General features: G+C 44.5%; 1 long non-coding RNA gene across 1 annotated transcript; it reads right to left on the minus strand.

The window, feature by feature from the left end:
* Positions 1–1027: 1027 nt before the first annotated feature.
* On the minus strand, positions 1028–20105 carry LOC134355258 (uncharacterized). The gene is made up of 4 exons (XR_010020000.1): positions 20027–20105; positions 19178–19321; positions 14698–14792; positions 1028–1119 (listed from the first exon to the last, which is right to left on the minus strand). It is a non-coding gene; the product is annotated as an uncharacterized LOC134355258 (long non-coding RNA).
* Between the last annotated feature and the right edge of the window lie 3138 nt (positions 20106–23243).

Here is a 23243-nt window from a genome sequence, read left to right on the forward strand (position 1 = left end):
TCCCCCTCAATGTCAGGTGCAACCCATCCAATCTGTACAGGTCCCACCTTCCCCAGCAGAGATCTCAATGATCCAAAAATTTAAAACCCTGCTCCCTGCACCAACTCCTCAGCCACGCATTCAACTACCATCTCCTCCAATTCTTACCATCACTGTCACATAGCACTGGCAGCAATCCTGAGAACACCATCCTTGAGGTCCTGTTCTTCAACCTTCTGCCTAATTCCCGAAACTCACACTTCAGGACCTCATCCCTCTTCCTGCCTATGTTGTTGGTCCCAACATGTATCACGACTTCTGGTTGCTTTCCCTCTCGTACCAGGATGTCGTGGACCCGGTCAGAGACATCCTGGACCCTGGCACCCGGGAGGCAACAAACCATGCGGGTGTCCTTCTCACATCCACAAAATCTCCTGACTGCTCCCCTGACTATAGAGTCTCCAATGACGACAGCTCTCTTCTTCTCCGTCCCACCCTTCTGCACCACAGGGTCAGACTCAGTGCCGGAGGCCCTGCCACTGTGGCTCACACCTGGTCGGTCGTCCCTGCCAACAGTATCCAGGACGGTAAACTTATTATTCAGGGAAATAGTTACAGTGGTGCTCTGCACTACCTGTCTGTTCACCTTCGCTTTCCCGCCTCTGACTGTCACCCAACGACCTGCTTCCGACAGATTAGGTGTGACTACCTCCTTGTAGCTCTCATCTATGACTGCCTCATTCTCCCTTATGAGTCGAAGGTCATCCAGCTGCTGCTCCAGATTCCTTACATGGTCTTTCAGATCGCCCAGCCTGCTTGAAGATGAACACAAATATAATTTCAGACTACTTGTATCACGTAGGAATTTGGAGAAACAACAAATTAACTTTCATTGAATATAATGTGTTTAATTCCATAATGGTGCTGATGCTTTGCAGTAGTTCAACTAAGTTAAAAATATTTTGTTAATGATTTTCATTTGTACTCAGTGTCTGAGGCTTCTTGCTTAAGCGCCCAACAATAATTCGCCAGCACTGATGGATTCCAGTTGCCCTGGCATATTTTCTCCATGACCACAATGTCCTGGTGAAACCTTTCACCGTGCTCATCACTAACAGCTTCAAGATTTGCAGAGGAAGTCTAAATGGGAATGCAGAAAATGAATTTTAGTGACATGTTGCATTTCATGGTTTTATATACTTGAAACATGCTTTCAACCAGCTGCATGTAGTTTGGTGCTCTGTAGATGCCGAGAAAAATTTCAACAACTTCCTTGAATGTAGGTGTATGTGGATGAGTGGGAATCCGGAACAGCCATGACAGAATGGCAGAGAAGACTCGATGGGCTGAATGGCCTAATTCTGCTCCTATGTCTTATGATCTGGGATGCTATGCAAATGTACACATTTTAAGTATTTCTTATGGTGAGACACTAGTTAATGGACAACCTCTTTTTATTCAAGAAAACACATCTGTAAAAATGTTCTTTTAAATTAGACAGAACTCTTGCAGTCATGGGTTTCACCAAGTATGTATAATTACAATGAATCACATATTACTAAATTTCCTATCTCGGGATGCTGGAGGAACAAATTGTCAGTATTGAACTTCTCTGATAGCTGCACGGGAATGAAATCCTGGAGAATATATTTTATACAAACTAACTTTTCCTTTTTGACTCTTGTCTTACGACCATGTCATTAAATATCACAAGTTATCACATGGTTCCAGTGTGGTAGATCCTGTCTTCAGCAGTTCTTGACAGTGTAAACACCAGGGGAAAAATTGTTACCAAGTCTCGGACTGCATATAAACCCAGACATCCTCCCCCTCAAAGCATGGTCGTTGGGTTAATTTTTGGGCATCAAATATTCCTATGCGGGACATGAGGGACCAGAGGAGGTTCACAAGAACGATCCTGGGAATGAAAAGGTTAACATATGAGGAACATTTCATTGCTCTGGGCCTGTGCTCTCTGGAGTTTAGAAGAATTGAAACCTATTGAATATTGAAAAGCCTTGCTTGAGTGGACCTATGAAGAATGTTTCCTATAGTGGAGGAGTCTAAGACATGAGGGCAGAACCTAGGAATAGTAGGCAGTCCCAGCTTTAAAGAGGAATTTCCTTAGCCAGAGGATGGTGAATCTGTGGAATGCATTACCACAAATGGCCATGGAGACCAAGTCATTTGGTATATTTATAGCACAAGTTGATTGGTTCTTGATTAGCAATTGCATTAAAGCTATGGGGAGAAAGGAGGAGTATAGGATTGAAAGAAGTTATCAACCAGCCATGATGGAATGGTGGAGCTGGCTCAGTGGGCTGAATGGCCTAATTCTGCTCCTGTGCCTTATGATCTTAAATCATGATTTTGCACCATGCTGACGGGATACAGATGGAGCAATCAAGAGGTAAGGCTGCTGGAATCAACTTGCCACTAGGGTGATCTTTGGATTGTTTCACAATCTGTGTTATTTTCAAGGTAAAGAGTGAGTAATAATTAATTATATATTACCTTGCCAGGAATGCACAAGCATTTCCAGAGAGAATGAGAGGAGGTTTGTATGCATTGTTAATTATCTGTTTGAACCAGATTCATTACCACTGACATAAGTTGTGTCATTTATTATTTTGTGGCAGTAGTTCAGTGTAAGATACAAAATATTAAAACATAGAAAACCTACAGCACAATACAGGCCCTTTGGCCCACAAAATTGTGCCGAGCATGTCCCCACCTTAGAATTTACTAGGGTTACCCATAGCCCTCTATTTTTCTAAGCTCCAGGTACCTATCCAGAAGTCTCTTAAAAGACCCTATTGTATCTACCTCCGCCACCGTTGCTGGCAGCCCATTCCATGCTCTTACCACTGTGTAAAAAAAAACTTACCCCTGACATCTTTGTACCTACTCCCAAGCACCTTGAACCTGTACCCTCTTGTGGCAGCCATTTCAGCCCTGGGGAAAAAGCCTCTGACTATCCACACGATCAATGCCTCTCATCATCTTGTACACCTCTATCAGGTCACCTCTCATCCTCCGTCACTCCAAGGAGAAAAGGCCAAGTTCACTCAACCGATTCTCATAAGGCATGCTCCCCAATCCAGGCAACATCCTCGTAAATCTCCTCTGCACCATTTCTATGGTTTCCACGTCCTTCCTGTAGAGAGGCAACCAGAAATGAGCATAGTAATCCAAGTGGGGTTTGACCAGGGTCCAATACAGCTGCAACATTACCTCTTGGCTCCTAAATTAAATTCCATGATTGATGAAGGCCAATACACCATATGCATTCTTAACCACAGAGTCAACCTGCACAGCTGCTTTGATCGTCCTATGCACTTAGACTCCAAGATCCCTCTGATCTTCCGTACTGCCAAGAGTCTTACCATTATTACTATATTCTGCCATCATATTTGACCTACCAAAATGAACCACCTCACACTTATCTGGGTTGAACTCCATCTGCCACTGCTCAGCCCAGTTTTGAAACCTATCAATGTCCTGCTGCAACCTCTGACAGCCCTCCACACTATCCGCAACACCTCCAAACTTTGTGTCATCAGTAAAACTTACTAACCCATCTCTCCACTTCCTCATCCAGGTCATTTATAAAATTCACAAAGAGTAAGGGTTCCAGAACAGATCCCTGAGGTACTCCACTGGTGACTGACCTCCATGCAGAATATGACCCATCTACAACCACTCTTTGCCTTCTGTGGGCAACCCAGTTCTGGATCCACAAAACAATGTCTCCTTAGATCCCATGCCTCCTTACTTTCTCAATAATATACCCAATGAGTTCATCTCCACAGCCACCTGTGGCAAAAAGTTCCACAGATTCACCAGTCTCTGTACAAAGAAACTCTTCCTCATCTCTGTTCCTCAGTTGAGGCCAGTTCATTGGCTATATTTAAGAGGGAGTTAGATATGGCCCTTGTGGCTACGGGGATCAGGGGGTATGGAGGGAAGGCTGGGGCAGGGCTCTGAGTTGGATGATCAGCCATGATCATAATAAATGGTGGTGCCGAATGGCCTACTCCTGTACCTATTTTCTATGTATGTTTCTATGTAAAAGGATGTCCCTCTATTCTGAGGCTGTGTCCTCTGGTCTTAGAATCTCCTACCTTGGAAAATGTCCTCTCCGCATCCACTATATCATGGCTTTCCAGCATTTGATAGGTTTCAATGAGGTCAACCCTCATTCTGCTGAATTCCAGTGAATATAGGCCCAGAGCCATCAATACTTTCTTAAACGAAGGGCCCAAAACTGTTTACAATACTCCAAGTGAGGCTTCACCAGTGCCTTATACAGTCTCAGCATTATATCCTTGCCTTAATATTCTTGTCTTCGTGAAATCAATGCTAACTTTGCATTTGTCTTCCTCAATACTGATTCAACCTGCAAATTAATCTTCAGGGAATCCTGCACAAGGACCCCCAAATCCCTTTGCACCTCAAATTTTTAGAAACATAGAAAAACTACAGCACAATACAGGCCCTTCGGCCCACAATGCTGTGCCAAAGATGTACTTACTTTAGAAATTACCTAGGGTTACCCATAGCCCTCTGTCTTTCTAAGCTCCATGTACCTAGCCAGGAGGCTCTTGAAAGACCCTATCATATCCGCCTCCACTACTGTCACTCGCAGCCCATTCCATGCGCTCACCACTCTGTAAAAAACTTACCCCTGACATCTCCTCTGTACCTACTTCCAAGCACGTTAAAACTGTGCCCTCTCATGATAGCCATTGCAGCCCTGGGAAAAAGCCTCTGATCAATACCTCTGATCATCTTATACACCTCTATCAGGTCACCTCCCATCCTCTGTTCTAAGGAGAAAAGGCCAAGTTCACTCAACCTATCCTTGTAAAATATGCTCTCCAATCCAGGCAACATATTTGTAAATCTCCTCGGCACCCTTTCTGTAGTTTCCACATCCTTCCTGTTGTGTGGTGACCAGAAATGAGCACAGTACTCCAAGTGGGGTGTGACCAGGGTCCTATACAGCTGTAAGATTGAAACTGATTGAAAATGAAAAAGAACATTTTATGCCCTTGGCAGAATTCCAGATTCTTTTAGTGCAATTAGGTTACACAAACTAATCCTTTATTTCTTTAAGGACTCCATTCAGCATGGTTTCTCAAGGAAAAATCTTGTCTGATAAATCTGTTGAAATATTATCTTTTTGAATTCTCTCCCCCTTTAGAAAATAGTCTATGCATTTAATCCTTCTACCAAAGTAAATGACCATACATTTGCTGACACTGTTTTCCAACTATCACCTCTTTGCCTATTCTCCTAATCTGTCTAATTTGTTCTGCAGCCTCTCTGCTACCTCAACACTACCTACCCTATACCTATCTTCATATTGTTCACCAACCTGGCCACAAAGCCATCAGCTTCATCATCCGAATTGTTGGCATACAAAGCAAAAAGAAACGGCCGGAATGCTGACTCCTGTGGAACACCACATGTCACCAGCGGACAGTTTGAAAAAGATCCCTTACTATTCCCACTCTTTGCCTCCTGCCAATCAGCCAATGCTAGTATGTTTCCCGAAATATCTTGGGCTTATCTTGCTTTAAGTCTCATGTGTGACAACTCGTCAGAGGCCTTCCGATTCTCCTTTACCCATCCTGTTATTTCTGGAAAGTTTTCAACAGATTTATCAGACAAGATTTTCCCTTGACGAGAGTCCTTAAAGAAATAAAGGATTAGTTTGAGTAACCTAATTACAGTAAGATTCCAGAATTCCCCCAAGGGCATAAGATGTTCTTTTTCATTTTCAATCAGCTTCAATCTAATTTGAAATGATTCACTTCACCAGATTTTCAAAAGATCAAAGAAAATTATCAAAGTACATATGTGTCACCGTACAATCCTGAGATGTAAATTCTTGTGGACATACTCAATAAATCTATAGAATAGTAACTATAACAGGATCAATGAATTATGTACTAACTAGTGCTTTCAACCAGAGTGCAAAAGACAACTAACTGTGCAAATGCACAAGGAAAAAAACAATAATTTTAAATAAATCCTGGAATCATTTTCATGAATCTCCTTTGTACAGTCTCCAGTTTCAGCACATCCTTTCTAACATAAGGGGCCCAAAATTGCTCAGGAGAAGCCTCACTGGTGCTCTATAAAGTCTCAACATGACATCCTTGCTTTTATATTCTAGTCTTCTTGAAATGAATGCAAACATTGCATTTGCCTTCCTTACCACAAACTCAGCCTGCAAATTCACCTTTAGGGAATCCCAAACAAGGACTCCCAAGTCCCTTTGCATCTCTTTTGTATTTTCTCTCCATTTCAAAAACAGTCACCCCTTTCATTACTTCCATTGAAGTGCATGACCATACACTTTCCAACACTCTATTCATCTGCCAGTGCTTTGCCCATTCTCCTAATCTGTCTAAATGCTTATGTAGCCACGGTACTTCCACAAAACCACCAGTTCTTCCTCCTATAGGCTGCACTCTTGGCAACAAAGCCATCAATTCTGTCTGTCTGTATCTTGTTTTACGGCGGTTGGCATCCAGCTTAATGGTGCATTACTGCCAGCCATCAATTCTATCATCCAATCATTGACATTGTCAGGACACTGGAGTAGAGATCCAATCACAGACCCAGTACTGTGCACACAGTGATATTAATTGAGTAACAAATCCCAAGGTGCAAACAGAGTCAGCATCAAAGTTCAGGCAGAGATCAAAACATCTAGAGAAATCCAAACACCAGAATCAGGAAACAGGCAGAGTCAATATTCAGACAGACAGAGTACAGATACAAACACTAGAAAGACTCAGGAAAATTCATTGGAACAAATAGGTGAAAACACAGGACTAAAATACACTGAGCAATGAACAGAGAGGCAGATGATAGGTGGAGCACAATCAGACACAGGTGGCAGCAATACAGGTAATAATGAGAAATAGGTGAGAGATGGAGAACAGCAGGAGGTGAGCAGGAGTGGGGACAGGGGCACATGACAATACAAAACCACAGACTGACAGCTGGGGGAAACACACAAAAAGAGAGTTCAACTGGAGGTACTGACAGACATATTATGTAAAAAGAATCGGTCTCAACAGACAACTGTGGAACATCACTACTCACTGGCGGCCAGTCAGAAAAGGCTCCCCTTATTCCCACTCTTTGTCTCCTGCCAATCAGCCACTGCTTTATCCATGCTAGATTCCTTTCTGTAATACCATGGGCTCATAGATTGTTAAGCAGCCTCATATGTGGCACCTTGTCAAAGGCATTCTGAAAATCCAAGTACACAACATCAACTGATTCTCCTCTGTCTATCCTGCTTGTTACATCTTCAAAGAATTCCAACAGATTTTCAGGCAATATTTCCTCTTGAGGAAACCATGTTGACGATGGCCTAGGTTACCATATGCCTCCAAGTACCCTGGCAGGTATTCTGTGAGCCACATGGAGAGGATATTGATGGGCTCACAGAGTGCATCACTGATTACATCAACTTCTGTGTGGACGGCAATGTTCCAACAAGAACTGTCCTTCGTTATTCAAATAACAAGCCATGGGTAACAAAGGACATTAAGGACATCCTGAATGCTAAAAAGAGGGCGTTTAAGAGATGGAAACAGGGAGGAGCTGAGGGCAATACAGAGGGACCTGAAAGCCAGGATCGAGGAGGCTAAAGACAGGTATAGGAGGAAGCTTGAGTGGAAACTCCAGCAGAACATGAGAGAGGTCTGGAGTGGGATAAGGACCATCACTGGGTTCCAGCAAACTAGCAACAGAGGAGCTAAAGGCAGCGTGGACAGGGCCAATGAACTTAACCTGTTCTTTAACAGATTTGACATTGTGGCCCCTGCCCATCCCCCACATGAGCCACCTGTTGTCAGCCCCCAACCAACACATATTCCACTCTCCCCTCCTACCCCTCCTCACAGTCCCCCACCCTGCTCTCATGACTATACCCCTTCCCCACACGAAACCACCATGGTGGGCTTCACAGCTGAACAGGTGAGAAGACAGCTGAAACGTCTCAACCCAAGCAAGGCTGCAGGACCGGATGGTGTCAGTACCAGGTGCTCAAAGCCTGTGCTCCTCAGCTATGTGGAGTACTTTGCCATGTCTTCAACCTGAGCCTGAGGCTCCGGAGGGTTCCTGTACTGTGGAAGACGTCCTGCCTCGCCCCTGTGCTGAAGACGCCGCGCCCCGGCGGCCTCAATGACTACAGACCCGTGGCATTGACCTCCCACATCATGAGGACCCTGGAGAGACTTGTTCTGGAGCTGCTCCGGCCTATGGTCAGGGCACACTTAGGTCCCCTACAGTTTGCCTACCAGCCCCGACTAGGAGTTGAGGATGCCATCGTCTACCTGCTGAACCGTGTCTACGCCCACCTGGACAAGCCAGCGAGCACTGTGAGGGTCATGTTTTTTGACTTCTCCAGTGCGTTCAACACCATCCGCCCTGCTCTGCTGGGGGCGAAGCTGACAGCGATGCAGGTGGATGTTTTCCTGGTGTCATGGATTCTTGACTACCTGACTGGCAGACCACAGTACGTGTGCTTGCAACGCTGTATGTCCGACAGAGTGATCAGCAGTACTGGGGCTCCACAGGGGACTGTCCTGTCTCCCTTTCTCTTCACCATTTACACCTCGGACTTCAACTACTGCACAGGGTCTTGTCATCTTCAGAAGTTTTCGGATGACTCTGCCATAGTTGGATGCATCAGCAAGGGAGATGAGGCTGAGTACAGGGCTACGGTAGGAAACTTTGTCACATGGTGTGAGCAGAATTATCTGCAGCTTAATGTGAAAAAGACTAAGGAGCTTGTGGTAGACCTGAGGAGAGCTAAGGCACCGGTGACCCCTGTTTCCGTCCGGGGGCCAGTGTGGGCATGGTGGAGGATTACAAATACCTGGGGATACGAATTGACAATAAACTGGACTGGTCAAAGAACACTGAAGCTGTCTACAAGAAGGGTCAGAGCCATCTCTATTTCCTGAGGAGACTGAGGTCCTTTAACATCTGTCGGACTATGCTGAGGATGTTCTACGAGTCTGTAGTGGCCAGTGCGATCATGTTTGCTGTTGTGTGCTGGGGCAGCAGGCTGAGGGTAGCAGACACCAGCAGAATCAACAAACTCATTCCTAAGGCCAGTGATGTTGTGGGGATGGAACTGAACTCACTGACGGCGGTGTCTGAAAAGAGGATGCTGTCTAAGTTGCATGCCATCTTGGACAATGTCTCCCATCCACTACGCAATGTACTGGTTGGGCACAGGAGTACATTCAGCCAGAGACTCATTCCACTGAGATGCAACACAGAGCATCATAGGAAGTCATTCCTGTCTGTGGCCATCAAACTTTACAACTCCTCCCTTGGAGGGTCAGACACCCTGAGCCAATATGCTGGTCCTGGACTTTTTTCCTGGCATAACTTACATATTACTATTTAATTATTTATGGTTTTATTACTATTTAATTAGTTATGGTGCAACTGTAACGAAAACCAATTTCCCCTGGGATCAATAAAGTATGACTATGACTATGAGACTTCATCCATTATAATGGCCAAGAACCTTCTCTCTAGTTATAGTAACTTCACACTCTTCACACCCCCTGACACCTAGAACTTTGACCACACTGCTAGTGTCTTCCACAATGAAGACTGATGCAAAATACTTATTCAATTCATCTGTTATTTTGTTGTCCCCCATTACTACCTTCCCAGCACTGTTTACCTGCAGTCCAATATCCACTCTCGCCTCTCATTAACACTTTATATATCTGAAGAAACTTCTGGTATTCTCTTTAATATTGCTGGCTAGCTTACTTTCGTATTCCATCTTTACCTTCTTCATGTATGTCCTGCACCTTCCTCATTTTTCCCAGAAATGCACACCATTGCTGCTCTGCTGACATCCCTGCCAGCAGCTCCTTCCAATTTACCTTGCCCAACTCCTTTCTCGTACCAGTGTAATTTCCCTTACTCCGCTGAAATACTGCTACATCAGACTTTACTTTCTCCCTATCAAATTTCAAGTTGAACAGACTCATCTTGTGATCACTAGTTCCCAAGGGTTCTTTTACCTTAGGCTCCCTAATTGCTTCCAGTTCATTACATAACACCCAATCTAGTATAGCTGATCCCCTAGTAGACTTAACAACAAACTGTTCTGAAAAAGCTCTTAGGCATTCAACAGACTTACTCTCTTGCGATCCATTACCAACCTGATTTTCCCAATTGACCTGCATATTAAAATCTCCCATGACTATGATACAAGCTTGCTCTGTTAACAGCAGACACCAGCTGATCCAGTTTAAAGTTGTCCACCGTCTCCACTATTCTAAACTCAGGTTGCACAGGATTTACCCTTCTGTCTTGCCAACGTGTGATAGATGTCAAGAGACGGAGGGTACATTGTCACACACTTTTTGGTTTTGCCCATCACTGACTGGATTTTAGTCCAAAATATTTGACTGATACTCAGAGGCTTATAAAAGATCCTTCCCTTTGGAAGTTGGTCTCGCCATCTTTGGCTGTTCGCAATCCACTCTATGCCTCCCTACAGCCATACAACAGCCTCTGATGCTGGGGATAACTGTCTCCAAAAGACTTACCTTGAGGGAATGGAAATCACCCTCTCCCCCTTCTCTTTGGAGATGGATGGCTGACATGATCTCAGTCATACAGATGGAGAGACTTGGGTTCTTGAGGACATAGACAGAGACAGACTTTATTGATCCCGAGGGAAATTGAGAACCAATTCAATTATAAAATTTTCGGCTATCTGGGATCCATTTCTTGCCTACTTAGATGAGGCCAGGGGCAGATAAATAATTTCCCCCCAGCTGATTTCTCACGGCCCTCATTTGAGACTTAATATTTAGCAATTTTGAGTACTTTGTACAATAGGCATCCCTCTAATGTTATGTTCTTTGTTTTTGTATTTTATTTTTACACATGTCTGAGCTTAAATGTTCTTATTGATTTCATTGTTTTTTGAAAATTTTGAAAATAAAGTATTAAAAAAAAATCTCCCACGACTACCATAACATTGCCCTTTTGTCTCACCTTTTCTATTTCCTGTTGTAACCTGTGGTCCACCTCCCAGCTTGCTGGGAGGCCTGTATATAACTGCCATCATCGTCCTTTTACCCTTGCAGTTCTTTAACTCAGCCTACAAGGATTCAACATCTTCCAATCCTATGTCAGATGTTTCTACTGATTTCATGCAATTCTTTACCAGTGGAGCCACACCATCACCTCTGCCTACCTTCCTATCCATCCGATATAACATGTAACTTCGGACTTTCAGCTCCAAACTACAACCATCCTTCAGCCACGATTTAGTGATGGCCACAACATCATACCTGGCAATCTGTAATAATCATCCACCTTATTTCTTATACTTAGGTTTAGGGATTTCCTGCTGGATGTTAGCGATAAATTTGTCCCAGTGAGGAAGATAAAGAATGGTAGGGTGAAGGAACCATGGGTGACTAGTGAGGTGGAAAATCTAGTCAGGTAGAAGGCAGCAGCATACATGAGGTTTAGGAAACAAGGATCAGATGGGTCTATTGAGGAATATCGGGTATCAAGAAAGGAGATTAAGAAGGGGCTGAGGAGAGCAAGAAGGGAGCATGAGAAGGCTTTGGTGAGTAGGGTAAAGGAAAACTCCAAGGCATTCTTCAATTATGTGAAGATCAAAATGATGACAGGAGTGAAGATAGGACCGATTAGAGATAAAGGTGGGAAGATGTGCCTGGAGGCTGTGGAAGTAAGCGAGGTCCTCAATGAATACTTCTTTTTGGTATTCACCAATGAGAGGGAACTTGATGATGGTGAGGACAATATGAGTGAGGCTGATGTTCTGGAGCATATTGATATTAAGGGAGAAGAGGTGTTGGAATTGTTAAGATACGTTAGGACAGATAAGTCCCCGGTCTTGATGGAATATTCCCCAGGCTGCTCCACAAGGCAAGGAAAGAAATTGATGAGCCTCTGGCTAGAATCTTCATGTCCTCGTTGTCCACAAGAATGGTACCGGAGGATTGGAGGGAGGCGAATGTTGGCCCCTTGTTCAAAAAAGGTAGTTGGGATAGTCCAGGTAATTATAGACCAATGAGCCTTATGTCTGTGGTGGGAAAGCAGTTGGAAAAGATTCTTAGAGATAGGATCTCTGGGCATTTAGAGAATCATGGTTTGATCAGGGACAGTCAGCACGGCTTTGTGAAGGGTAGATCATGTCTAACAAGCCTGACTGAGGAGGTGACCAGGCACATAGATGAGGGTAGTGCAGTGGATGTGATCTATATGGATTTTAGTAAGGCATTTGATAAGGTTCCACACATTAGGCTTATTCAGAAAGTTAGAAGGCATGGGATCCTGGGAGGTTTGGCCAGGTGGATTCAGAACTGGCTCACCTGCAGAAAGCAGAGGGTCATGGTAGAGGGAGAACATTTGGATTGGAGGGTTGTGACTAGTGGTGTCCCCCAAGGATCTGTTCTGGGACCTCTACTTTTCCTGATTTTTATTAACGACCTGGATGTGGGGGTGGAAGGGTGGGTTGGCAAGTTTGCAGAGGACACAAAGGTTGTTAGTGGTGTTGTAGATAGTGTAGAGGATTATCAAAGATTGCAGAGAGACATTGATAGGATGCAGGAGTGGGCTGAGAAATGGCAGATGCAGTTCAACCCGGAGAAGTGTGAGGTGGTACACTTTGGAATGACAAACTCCAAGGCAGAGTACAAAGTAAATGGCAGGACACTTGGTAGTGTGGAGGAGCAGAGGGATCTGGGGGTACATGTCCACAGATCCCTGAAAGTTGCCTCACAGGTAGATAGGGTAGTTAAGAAAGCTTATGGGGTGTTAGCTTTTCTAAGTCGAGGGATAGAGTTTAAGAGTTGCAAGGTAATGATGCAGCTCTATAAAACTCTGGTTATGCCACACTTACAGTACTATGTCCATTTCTGGTTGCCTCACTGTCGGAAGGATGTGGCAGCATTGGAAAGGGTACAGAGGAGATTTACCAGGATGCTACCTGGTTTGGAGAATATGCATTATGATCAGAGATTAAGGGAGCTAGGGCTTTACTCTTTGGAGAGAAGGTGGATGAGAGGAGACATGATAGAGGTATACAAGATATTAAGAGGAAGCGATTGAGTGGACAGCCAGCACCTCTTCCCCAGGGCACCACTGCCAAATACAAGAGGACATGGCTTTAAGGTAAGGGGTGGGAAGTTCAAGGGCGATATTAGAGGAAGGTTCTTTACTCAGAGTGGTTGGTGCGTGGAATGCACTGCCTGAGTCAGTGGTGGAGGCAGATACACTAGTGAAATTTAAGAGATTGCTGGACAGGTATATGGAGGAATTTAAGGTGGGGAATTATATGGGAGGTAGGGTTTAAGGGTTGGCACAACAATGTGGGCCGAAGGGCCTGTACTGTGCTGTACTATTCTATATTCTATGTACATGCATTTAGCTACAACACATTGATTACTGCATTTGCTATCCTTTCTGATTCTGCATCCCTAATGATTTGATATTCAGCCTGTTGGCTGCAACTAGGTCCCATCACCTGCCTGCCCTTCCTGACAATCTGACTGCATGCTATCTTTACTTTTTTACCATCCATCCTATCCTGAGTCCCTTCAATCCGGTTCTCACCCTGCTGCCAAGTTAGTTTAAACCCTTCCCAACAGCTCTAACAAACCTGCCTGTGAAAACTTTGGTCCCCCTCGGGTTCAGATGCAATCCATCATTTTTGAACAGGTCATACCTCCCCCAGAAGAGATCCTACTTATCCATGAACCTGAAGCCCTCCCTCCTGCACCAGGGGGTCCTGCTTCTCGGCTTTCTACCTAGCTCTCTAAATTCTCTTTTCAGGACCACATTGCTTTTCCTTCCTATGTCATTTGTACCAATACCTACCAAGACATCTGGCAGCTCCTCCTCCCTCTCCTAAGTATTGTGGACGTAATCTGAGACATCCCTGACCCTGGCACCTGGGAGGCAACATACCCTCTGGGTGTCCCATTCACATCCTCAGAATCTGTTCCCCTCACTATCGAGTCCCCACCATGACTGCTCCCTTCTTCTCTCTCTTTCCCTTCCGCACCACGGACCCATGCCCAGTGTCTGTAACCCGGTTGCTGTGGCATTCCCCCGGGAGGTCATCTCCCACAAAAGTATCCAAAGCGTATTTTTGAGGGGAAAGGCCACAGGGGTGCTCTGCCCTAACTGCCTATTTCCATTTCTCCTGGCAGTCACCCAGCTACTCGCCTCATGCAACTTCGGGGTGACTACTTTCCTGTAGCTTTGATCAATTATTTCCTCGCTCTCCCATACAAGCTGAAGGTCATTCAGTTGCTGCTCCAGATCCCTAATACGGTCTTCAAGGAGCTGCAGCTGGATACACTTCATGCAACTGACTTTAGTTGAAAAATTGGCTGTGCTGCTGCTGTTCCCTTTTCTCTTCTGGTTTCTCACTGCCCGAGAAAGGTAAAGTTCTTCCGAGTGGGAAGATACAAGATTTGCTGCCTGAATTGTTTTTTCATTGCTGGAACCTCTCAACTTCCATTGTCAATGTGTGGAGATTTGAGTACGTTCTTTTAGTTCTCTGGAATCTTTGACCCTGATTAAGATGTGAATAGAAAATTCATTTAGGGAAGCTGTTATTCTACATTGGCATACTGTTATAAGCTTAGAATAGCTGGCACTCACCTTACCTCAAATGTTCAGAAAAGAGTTCAAAGGTTCATTTATTATCAAAGTATGTATGCAGTATGCAACTCTGAAATTCATCTTCTCCTGTTAGCCTTGAAACAAAGAAAACTATAGAAGTCATTCAAAGAAAAACATCATCCCCCACACAAAAAAAAATCACACAAAGGCATATCACCCCCAACACAGAAAAATAAATCATGCTAAGGGCAAGAACATCAAACCCTAACCCCCCTCCGCACAATAAAACAAACAAATTGCACCAAACAGCAACAAGAAAGGCAACATGATTATCAGCCCCTCCATGTGAGATAAAATCATGCAATCGAGAATATCAACCACCCCCACCCCACGCAGGAAAACAAATAGTGCAAACGGAATCTCAGTGAAATGGAAATCTCAGCAACCCAGTTCTAATGAAGACACATCAGAACTCTTTAATCTTGGTGACTGTAGAGGAGGCCATACACCTGACATACGAGAACATCTGGTGTTTACTATCTATGGCACTTGTACAGGGAATGTGGACTTTGGACAGTACATTAGAAATTGTGCAGTGGCTTTCCAATTATTATGAGAATTCAAAGCTGGGAGACAGAAAAACGTAAGTAGTGAGCTGGCTGCTGGCTGTGTGCCCAGAGACCCAAGTTCCTTGAGCACAGAGCAGGGAAAAAGCGACGCAACAGACTTTTAATCACCATAAATCAACGAGTTTCTTTGTTATGTCCCCCCTTTCACTGTGAAACGGGGACATCTCTTTTTTCCCTTGATAGGGAGAGAGAGAGCCTGTGTTATGTCAAATTACTGGGTGACTGAGTAGTCTTTAGGGTACTGCAGGTTTGTGTCTTTTTTGATGCTTTGTTGTACATTTGAGTGCTCAGTGGGGGAGCCGATGCTTTTTTGCTGGTGGTGGGGGGTGAGGGGGTTGATGCTTTGCTGCTGCTTATGTATGGGAGGGGGGAGTTGGGTGGGCTTTGGGGTGCTAACATATAACTGTCATTCATTCTTTGGGGCACTCCTCTGTTTTCGTGGTTGTTTGTGAAGAAAAAGCACTTCAGGATATACAGTATATTGTACACATTTCTCTGACATTAAGTGTGCCTATTAAAACCTAGTGATGTACTGTTGCAAGATTCTTTGATGATATTGATATAAAACTAAGGTTCACATCGACTAAGAAGATATAATTTTGCATACAGTGTCTGAGATCATGATGAGTTAGTACCTCATGGAAACACAAAAACATAGAAAACCTACAGCACATTACAGGCCTTTCGGCCCACAGAGTTGTGCCGAGCATGTCCCAACCCTAGAAATTACCAGGCTTACCTATAGCCCTCTATTTTACTAACCTCCATGTATCTATTCAAGAGTCTCTTAAAAGACCCTACCGTATCTGCCTCCACCACTGTTGCCGGCAGCCCATTCTACGCACTAACCACTCTCTGAGTAAAAACTTACCCCTGACATCTCCTCTGTACCTACTCCCCAGCACCTTAAACCTGTGTCCTCTTGGGGCAACCATTTCAGCCCGGGGAAAAAGCTTCTGACTATCCACACGATCAATGCCTCTCATCATCTTGTACACCTCTATCAGGTCACCTCTCATCCTCCGTCGTTCCAAAGAGAAAAGGCCGAGTTCACTCAACCTATTCTCATAAAGCATGCTCCCCAATCCAGGCAACATAAATTTCCCCTGTAGTTCTTACACAGTGAATGGTAGGGCACTGAGGAGTGCAGTAGAACAGAGAGATCTGGGAATACAGGTTCATAATTCATTGAATGTAGCATCACAGGTTGGTAGGGTCATAAGTAAAGCTTTTGGCACATTGGCCTTCATAAATCAAAGTAATAAATACAGGAGATGGGATGTTATGTTAACGTTGTATAAGATATTGTTGAGGCTTAATTTGGAGTATTTTGATCACCTATCTACAGAAAAGATTTAAATAAGGTTGAAGGATTACAGAGAAAATTTACAAAGATCTGGTGGACCTGAGCTATATTGGAAAGATTGAATAGATTAGGGCATTAGAGGACACAGTTTTAAGATACTTGGAAGTATGTACAGAGGAGATGTCAGGGGTAAGTTTTTTTTTAACGCAGAGAGAGGTGAGTGCATGGAGTGGGCTGCTGGCGACAGTGGTGGAGGCAGATACAATAGGGTCTTTTAAGATACTCTTGGATAGGTACATGGAGCTTAGAAAAATAGAGGGCTATGAGTAACCTTAGGTAATTTCTAAAGTAAGTACATGTTCGGCACAGCATTGTGGGCTGAAGGGCCTGTATTGTGCTGTAGGTTTTCTATGTTTCTATGTTTATTCCTTGGGACTTAGACTATTGAGAGAAGATTTAATAGAGTTATGCAATATTATGAGGGATATAGGTAGGATAAATGCGAGCAGGCTTTTCCCACTGTGTTTGGTTGGGACTACAACTGAGGTCATTAGTTAAGGATGAAAGGTGAAATGTTTAAGGGGAACATGAGGGGAAACTTTTTCAGTCCGAGGGCCATGAGAGTCAGTGCAAGTGTTGCATGAAAGCTCAATTTCATAGTTTAAGAGAAGTTTGGATAGGTACATGGTTAATAGGGATATGGAGAGCTGGGCTCTTGGTGCAGTTCAATGGGAGTAGGCCGTTTCAATAGCTTAGCATGGACTGCATGGGATGAAAGGCCTATTTCTGTGCTGTACTTTTCTATGACCATGACTTCTTCATCTTTGGAGTGTATCCAAATTGACCCTTTGGAATGCTCCTAGAAACTCCAGCCTTTGCTGTTTTGCCACCATCCCTGTCCAGGTTCCCTTCCAATCAAACTTTGCCAGCTCCTTTCTTATGTCTTTTTAATTCCATTTACTCCACTGGAATAGTGATACATTTGACTTTATCTTCTCTCTATGAAGCCGCAGGGTGAATTTTATTATAATTATGCTTCCTGAATGTTCCTTTTCCTTAAGCTCTCTAATCATATCCGGTTCATTACACAACACCTAATCCAGAATAGCTGATCCCCTAGAGGGCTCAACCACAAGCTGCTCTCAAAAGCCACCTCAGAGGCATTCTGCAAATTCCCTCTCTTTGGATCCAGCACCAACCTGATTTTCCCAATCTACCCGTATATTGAAGTCCCCTATGACTATCGTAACATTGCCTTACTACATGCCTTTAAATTTATTGAGTTCACTGAAAAATGTATTATAATGTTGTGTTACAGATAAAAAGAAGAATGAAATAAAAATGTGTTGGAATACTCTAAGTAAAAGGAATGCTCTGCTCCTCAGTAGTCAGTGGAGCAAATTTCTATAGAAGTGTGGTGGAAAGTGTGCTGACTGGTTGCATTAGGGCCTGGTATGGGAACACTAATACCTGCTGATTTCCTCCAGCGTGTTGTGAGTGATGGGAACACCAATGCCTTTGAGCAGAAAATCCTACAAAATATACTGGATTCGTCCCGGTACATCACGGGTAAATGCTTCCCAGTCGTTCAGCACATCTACATGAAATGCTGTCATAGAAAAGCAGCATCCATCATCAAAGATCCTCACCACACTTTTCTGTTTTCACCATCAGCTAGAAGGTACAACTGCCTTAGGATTCACATGACCAGGTTCAAGAACAGTTACTACCCCTCAACAATCAGGCTCTTGAACAAAAGGGGCTAAGTATTTTTGGTGTTCCCGCAACTAATGGTCTCGCTTCAAAGACTTGTTATCTTGTTACTTCATACTCGTTAATTATTACAGTTTATTTATATTTGTATTTGCATAGTTCATTAATCCTGTCTACAATCACTGTTCTATAGATTTGCTGAGTATGCCTGCAGGAAAAATAATCTCAGGGTTGGACCTCATGACAAGTATGTACCCTGATAATGAATTTTACTTTGAAATTTAAATAACATCTAGAAGTCCAGACGTGTGCTGATTCACAAGCACACAAGGAAGTAAGTCACTAGGTCCCTTAATCTTGCACCATTATTCAATATAGTCATTGTTGATTTTCTGCTGGCCCAACTCCACTTCTGTGCCAGTTCCCAAAAAACATAATTCCACCTATGTCCATCCCAAATATATTTTGTAGCCTGGGGAAAAGTACACACTCAGGACAACAAATACTTTTTTGGGTTTTAATTCCTTTATCTGTTTTAGATGTTTTAGTGCCAGAAGAGGGTCTCAAGACAAAACGAATGAATTTACAACCAGTTCCTGCCGTTATAAACTTAGTTTAACTTTCGATCCACACCCTTGTGTATGTAACGCTCCGCTATATTTGTCTAGGGGAAATCCCGCCCGGCACTGGCCTGGATGCTTCCCGCTGGGTCGGTTGCTGTACCAATGCCACCCAAGTCGTCCCAAACATCAACCATCAGCCAGCACACACAGTACATTTTACCAAGTACACTTTAGAGATATTACTATGTCTATGAAATTAATATAAGTTCGATACAGAAAAAGTAGTAACGGAAAAAAAGGCGCCAGACTTAAAGTTCAAGTTCTTCGTGCACAAGTTGGAGCTCAGAAATTCTTGGCGACCACCCGAATCCTGTCGACTCGCGGCTCAGGACCACCGGGAGTGATTGACCTTTTCGCACGTCCGTCGTCCTCTCCGTCTCTCCTCCGACTCCCTGCCAAAAACCCCCGTTCCCAAGTCATATGAGACAGCATTATCACCCCAAGAAATGATAACATGACCACCCATTGGCTAATAGCACACTGCTATCTGTATTAGCCCAAGTAAATTTCTAGCTACAGACTTTCTCAGTATTTAAAACATTTTAATCCACATACACAATTTAAAAGATTAACACAACAAAGAAGCCATTTTAAATTTAACATAGAGACCCCGTACATGCATGAACAAATTGTGTATGCAGTATAAAAATACATAAAGCAAACCGCACAAAATGAATACAGTACTAATACAAGACTAATACGGTAGTAACAATTCTGAAGGACAATACGAACAACATTAGGATCCCACCAACCCTGTAACTTATACATAGCAGCAAATGTAAGCGAATACATCTCATCTAAGATGTCTACTCTCTTTTAGTACGCACGTGCTTAACTTCCAACCAGAGACTAAACATTCACATTACGCTGTTACATGCACAATCAGTCATGATACAATAAAGTTAGACAAAAGGTACACTTTGGCACAACTTTTACAAGATATTGCCTGGTAGCTAAATTACAGGAAGTCTAACCTACTTGGCTGGTAAGGAACTTTGCACAAGCCACGCTATCCAGCCCCGATGCTTTCACTCATGAAAACCTAAAGCATCCACATGTAAAACGAATTCACATAGATATCCTCAATTAACACTCACCTTTCCTCACCATGCCCAGTATCTCTGGGAGGAACTTAATCCCAAAGCCTCACCAGCTTCTTCTGCAGAAGCCAAAAATGGTCTCCCCACTACCCCGCACGTGCATAATGACATCACTGCCTCCACTTAAAGGCACAGACTACTATTCTAGCACTACCTGGATGGATGCCCAAGTACACTTTTAACGATAATGAATAAGATTCGACGGTCACCTGGTTACATCCTTCCCTGCATTCAAGTAATCGTCCTCGATTACTCGCTCACTACAAGGGTACTTTTAACCTCGTTAGCTGCTTCTCTAAAGAGAACTGAACTGAGACTAGCCAGTATCTCAGACACTGCTGCCTGACTTATGGAGGCCTCATCAAGTACTTACCTTGGTTCGCGATGTGGGTTGGGGTGCTGTCCAGCATTTACTCGTTTACTCCTGCAGGGTGCTGCCACAGGAGGGCTACCGACCTCTGCCCCTGCAGTAGCCATCGTCGGCTCCCCAGTCTCAGTTCCAGAAGGTGTCATATTTTCAGAAGATATGCTGTCTAGGATAGGGTCAAGATCCTGTACACCCTGTTCTGACATATCTTCTACCACTATCACACCATTCTCTGAATCCTCAGAATCTGAATAATGCCCCAGAGGTCAGCTGGCCTGAGTTACTGGAGTTTGCAGTCTCCTTCGGGTAGCTGGAGTGGGATGGTTCTCACAGGGCCTGATGTCTACCCTGTTCACCCTCTTGCTAGGCCCACCCTCCCAAGGTTCCACCGTGTAGGTGTTGCCCAGTACCTCTACCACCCTGTAGACAGTTGAGTTCCAAGCATCCTGAATCTTATTACGGCCTAATAGTCTGTTCCTCAGGTAAACCAGCACATCCACATCAACTTTGGGACAGTAGACCTTGTCCTCCTGCCAGGCAATGCGTTCTGCCGCCTTCTGTCCAGAGTATTCTTTTGCTCTGGTATGCACATCCCTCAGTCAGCTCTGGTGTACAGCCAGCCAGTCATGTTTCCGGTCCACCGTCTGTTCTTGCCCCAGCAGAGCATCCACGGGCAGGTAGGGATCCACCCCAAACAGCAGATAGTAAGGTGAATACCCGGTGGTTGCGTGAGGTGTCGCCTTATGCGCATACACCAACTCGGGTAGATATTCTGGCCGTCGGCGCTTCTTTTCTGGAGGCAACGTATGCAACAAATCGCGCATCGTCCTGTTGAAACGCTCACACTGCGCATTGCCGGTAAGATGATGGGGTGTAGTACAGCTCTCCTTTACCCCGTATAGTTTGCAAAGCTCCGCTATGACCTCACTTTCGGAGTTACGGCCCTGGTCAGAATGCAGTCTCTCAGGAACACCGTACTTCATGAACCATTCCCTCAAGAGCACCTTTGCTGTGGTATCCGCCTTTTGATCTCGAGTCGGAAATGCTTGGATAAATTTAGTGAAAACGTCCGTGACCACTAAGACATTCTCATGCCCGTCACTTGCCGGCTCCAACACAGTGAAATCTACAGTTACAACTTCAAGCGGCTCAGGAGCCAGAAATGACTTCATGGGGGAACGGATCCTGGATTGTGGCATCTAAGTTAGCACACAACGTGGACAATTTTTGATCCACCTCGTGGACCATAGACATCCTCGTGTACGCCCACTCAAAAACATCGATTTCTCAACAACTGCAGAGTACATTCTATGCCTTGATGGCCCATAGAGTCATGTACATATAACACTTTGCTCCTCAAGCTGATAGGAACCAGAAGCTGGTAACACTCCCCAAGCTTCTCATCCTCAACTACCCTATACAGTAACCCTTTACGCTCCCTGATACCGTCCCACTGTTTAACGGAGAAAAAAACAGGTTTAGGCAGAGTTTTACGCTCCTGGCCACTCAGCTTTCTTTTCAGATCCCACAAGTCTCGTAGGACACTTAACACAAGGTCTTGCTGCTGAAAAGTATGCAAGTCCCCGTTAGAATAACCTGGGAGGGTTAGAGTGTTCCCTTGCGTCGGACCACTTACATCACGAGTACCAGCTTCCCAGGCTGGAATTTGCTTAACCATACAGCTGTTAAGACCAGCGGTAACCAGTGCCGGGTCAAGGGCAGTGCCGTGACTGATCAAACTACAGATCGCCACAGCCCCATCAAACTCCACATCCTCCGAGACAGGCTTAGGCTCCCCTGCAAATGGCTGCCTAGGGAGTGCATCAGCCACGGTATTGCTCCGACTCGGATGATACTGGACATCGAAGTCAAACACTGACCGCTGTGAGATCCATCTCTGCTCCACTGCTCCCAACTTGGCAGTTTTCAAGTGGGATAGGGGGTTATTATCAGTGATTACAGTGAATTTGGAACCCAACAAGTATCCACGAAACTTCTCTACTACATCCCAATTAAGTGCACGGCATTCCTTAATCGCCGGCTAGCATATGCAATAACCCTCTTTCCCCCTCCATGCTATTGGTATAACACCTCCTAGCCCATGATTGCAGGCATCGGTCTCCACTATAAAGGGCTGGGAGAAATCGGCAAAGCCAAGGATGGGGGAACTGGTCAGTTTCTCTTCGAGTAAGCCAAAGGCAGTTTGACATTCTTCGGTCCAAGACCGTTCTAACAGCCGGTTTGTTTTACTTGGGCTCCCTACATTAGTACACAAATTCACTACATCATGCAGTGGACCTGCAATCTTTGAGAATCCCTGAATGAACCGTCGATAATAACTGCAAAAGCCAAGAAACGATCTTAAGTCCTGAACTGGGCCACCGCTGAACAGCTGAGACCTCCTCAGGATCGGTGCCTATCCCCCGGTGTCCTAGGACCTTGAGCTCTGACTGCAGAAAATGACACTTCTCAGACCAGTCTCCTGGAGGCGCTTAAACACAGTGTCGAGCCTCTCCGAGTGTTCCTGGAAAGTCTGTGAATACACCAAAATATCATCCGAGTACACAAGCATGATTTGTAAAACTAAGTCATTCATGGTTGCCTGCATGAGCCTTTGAAAAGTCGCCGGTCCATTGCAGACCACAAACGGCATACGAAGATATTCATACAGACCAAACGGGGTCGAAAAACAGTCTTATGCCCAACACACTCCTCTACTGCCACTTGGTGGTAACCACTTGCAAGGTCTATTGTCGAGAAAAATTGCGCGTCCTGCAGGGCATCAAAACTCTCATCAATACGCGGGAGCGGGAACGCGTCCTTTCTGGTCTTAAGATTCAGTCTCCG

The sequence above is a fragment of the Mobula hypostoma genome, chromosome 12 (assembly GCF_963921235.1).
Source record: "Mobula hypostoma chromosome 12, sMobHyp1.1, whole genome shotgun sequence".
Classification (NCBI taxonomy): domain Eukaryota; kingdom Metazoa; phylum Chordata; class Chondrichthyes; order Myliobatiformes; family Myliobatidae; genus Mobula; species Mobula hypostoma.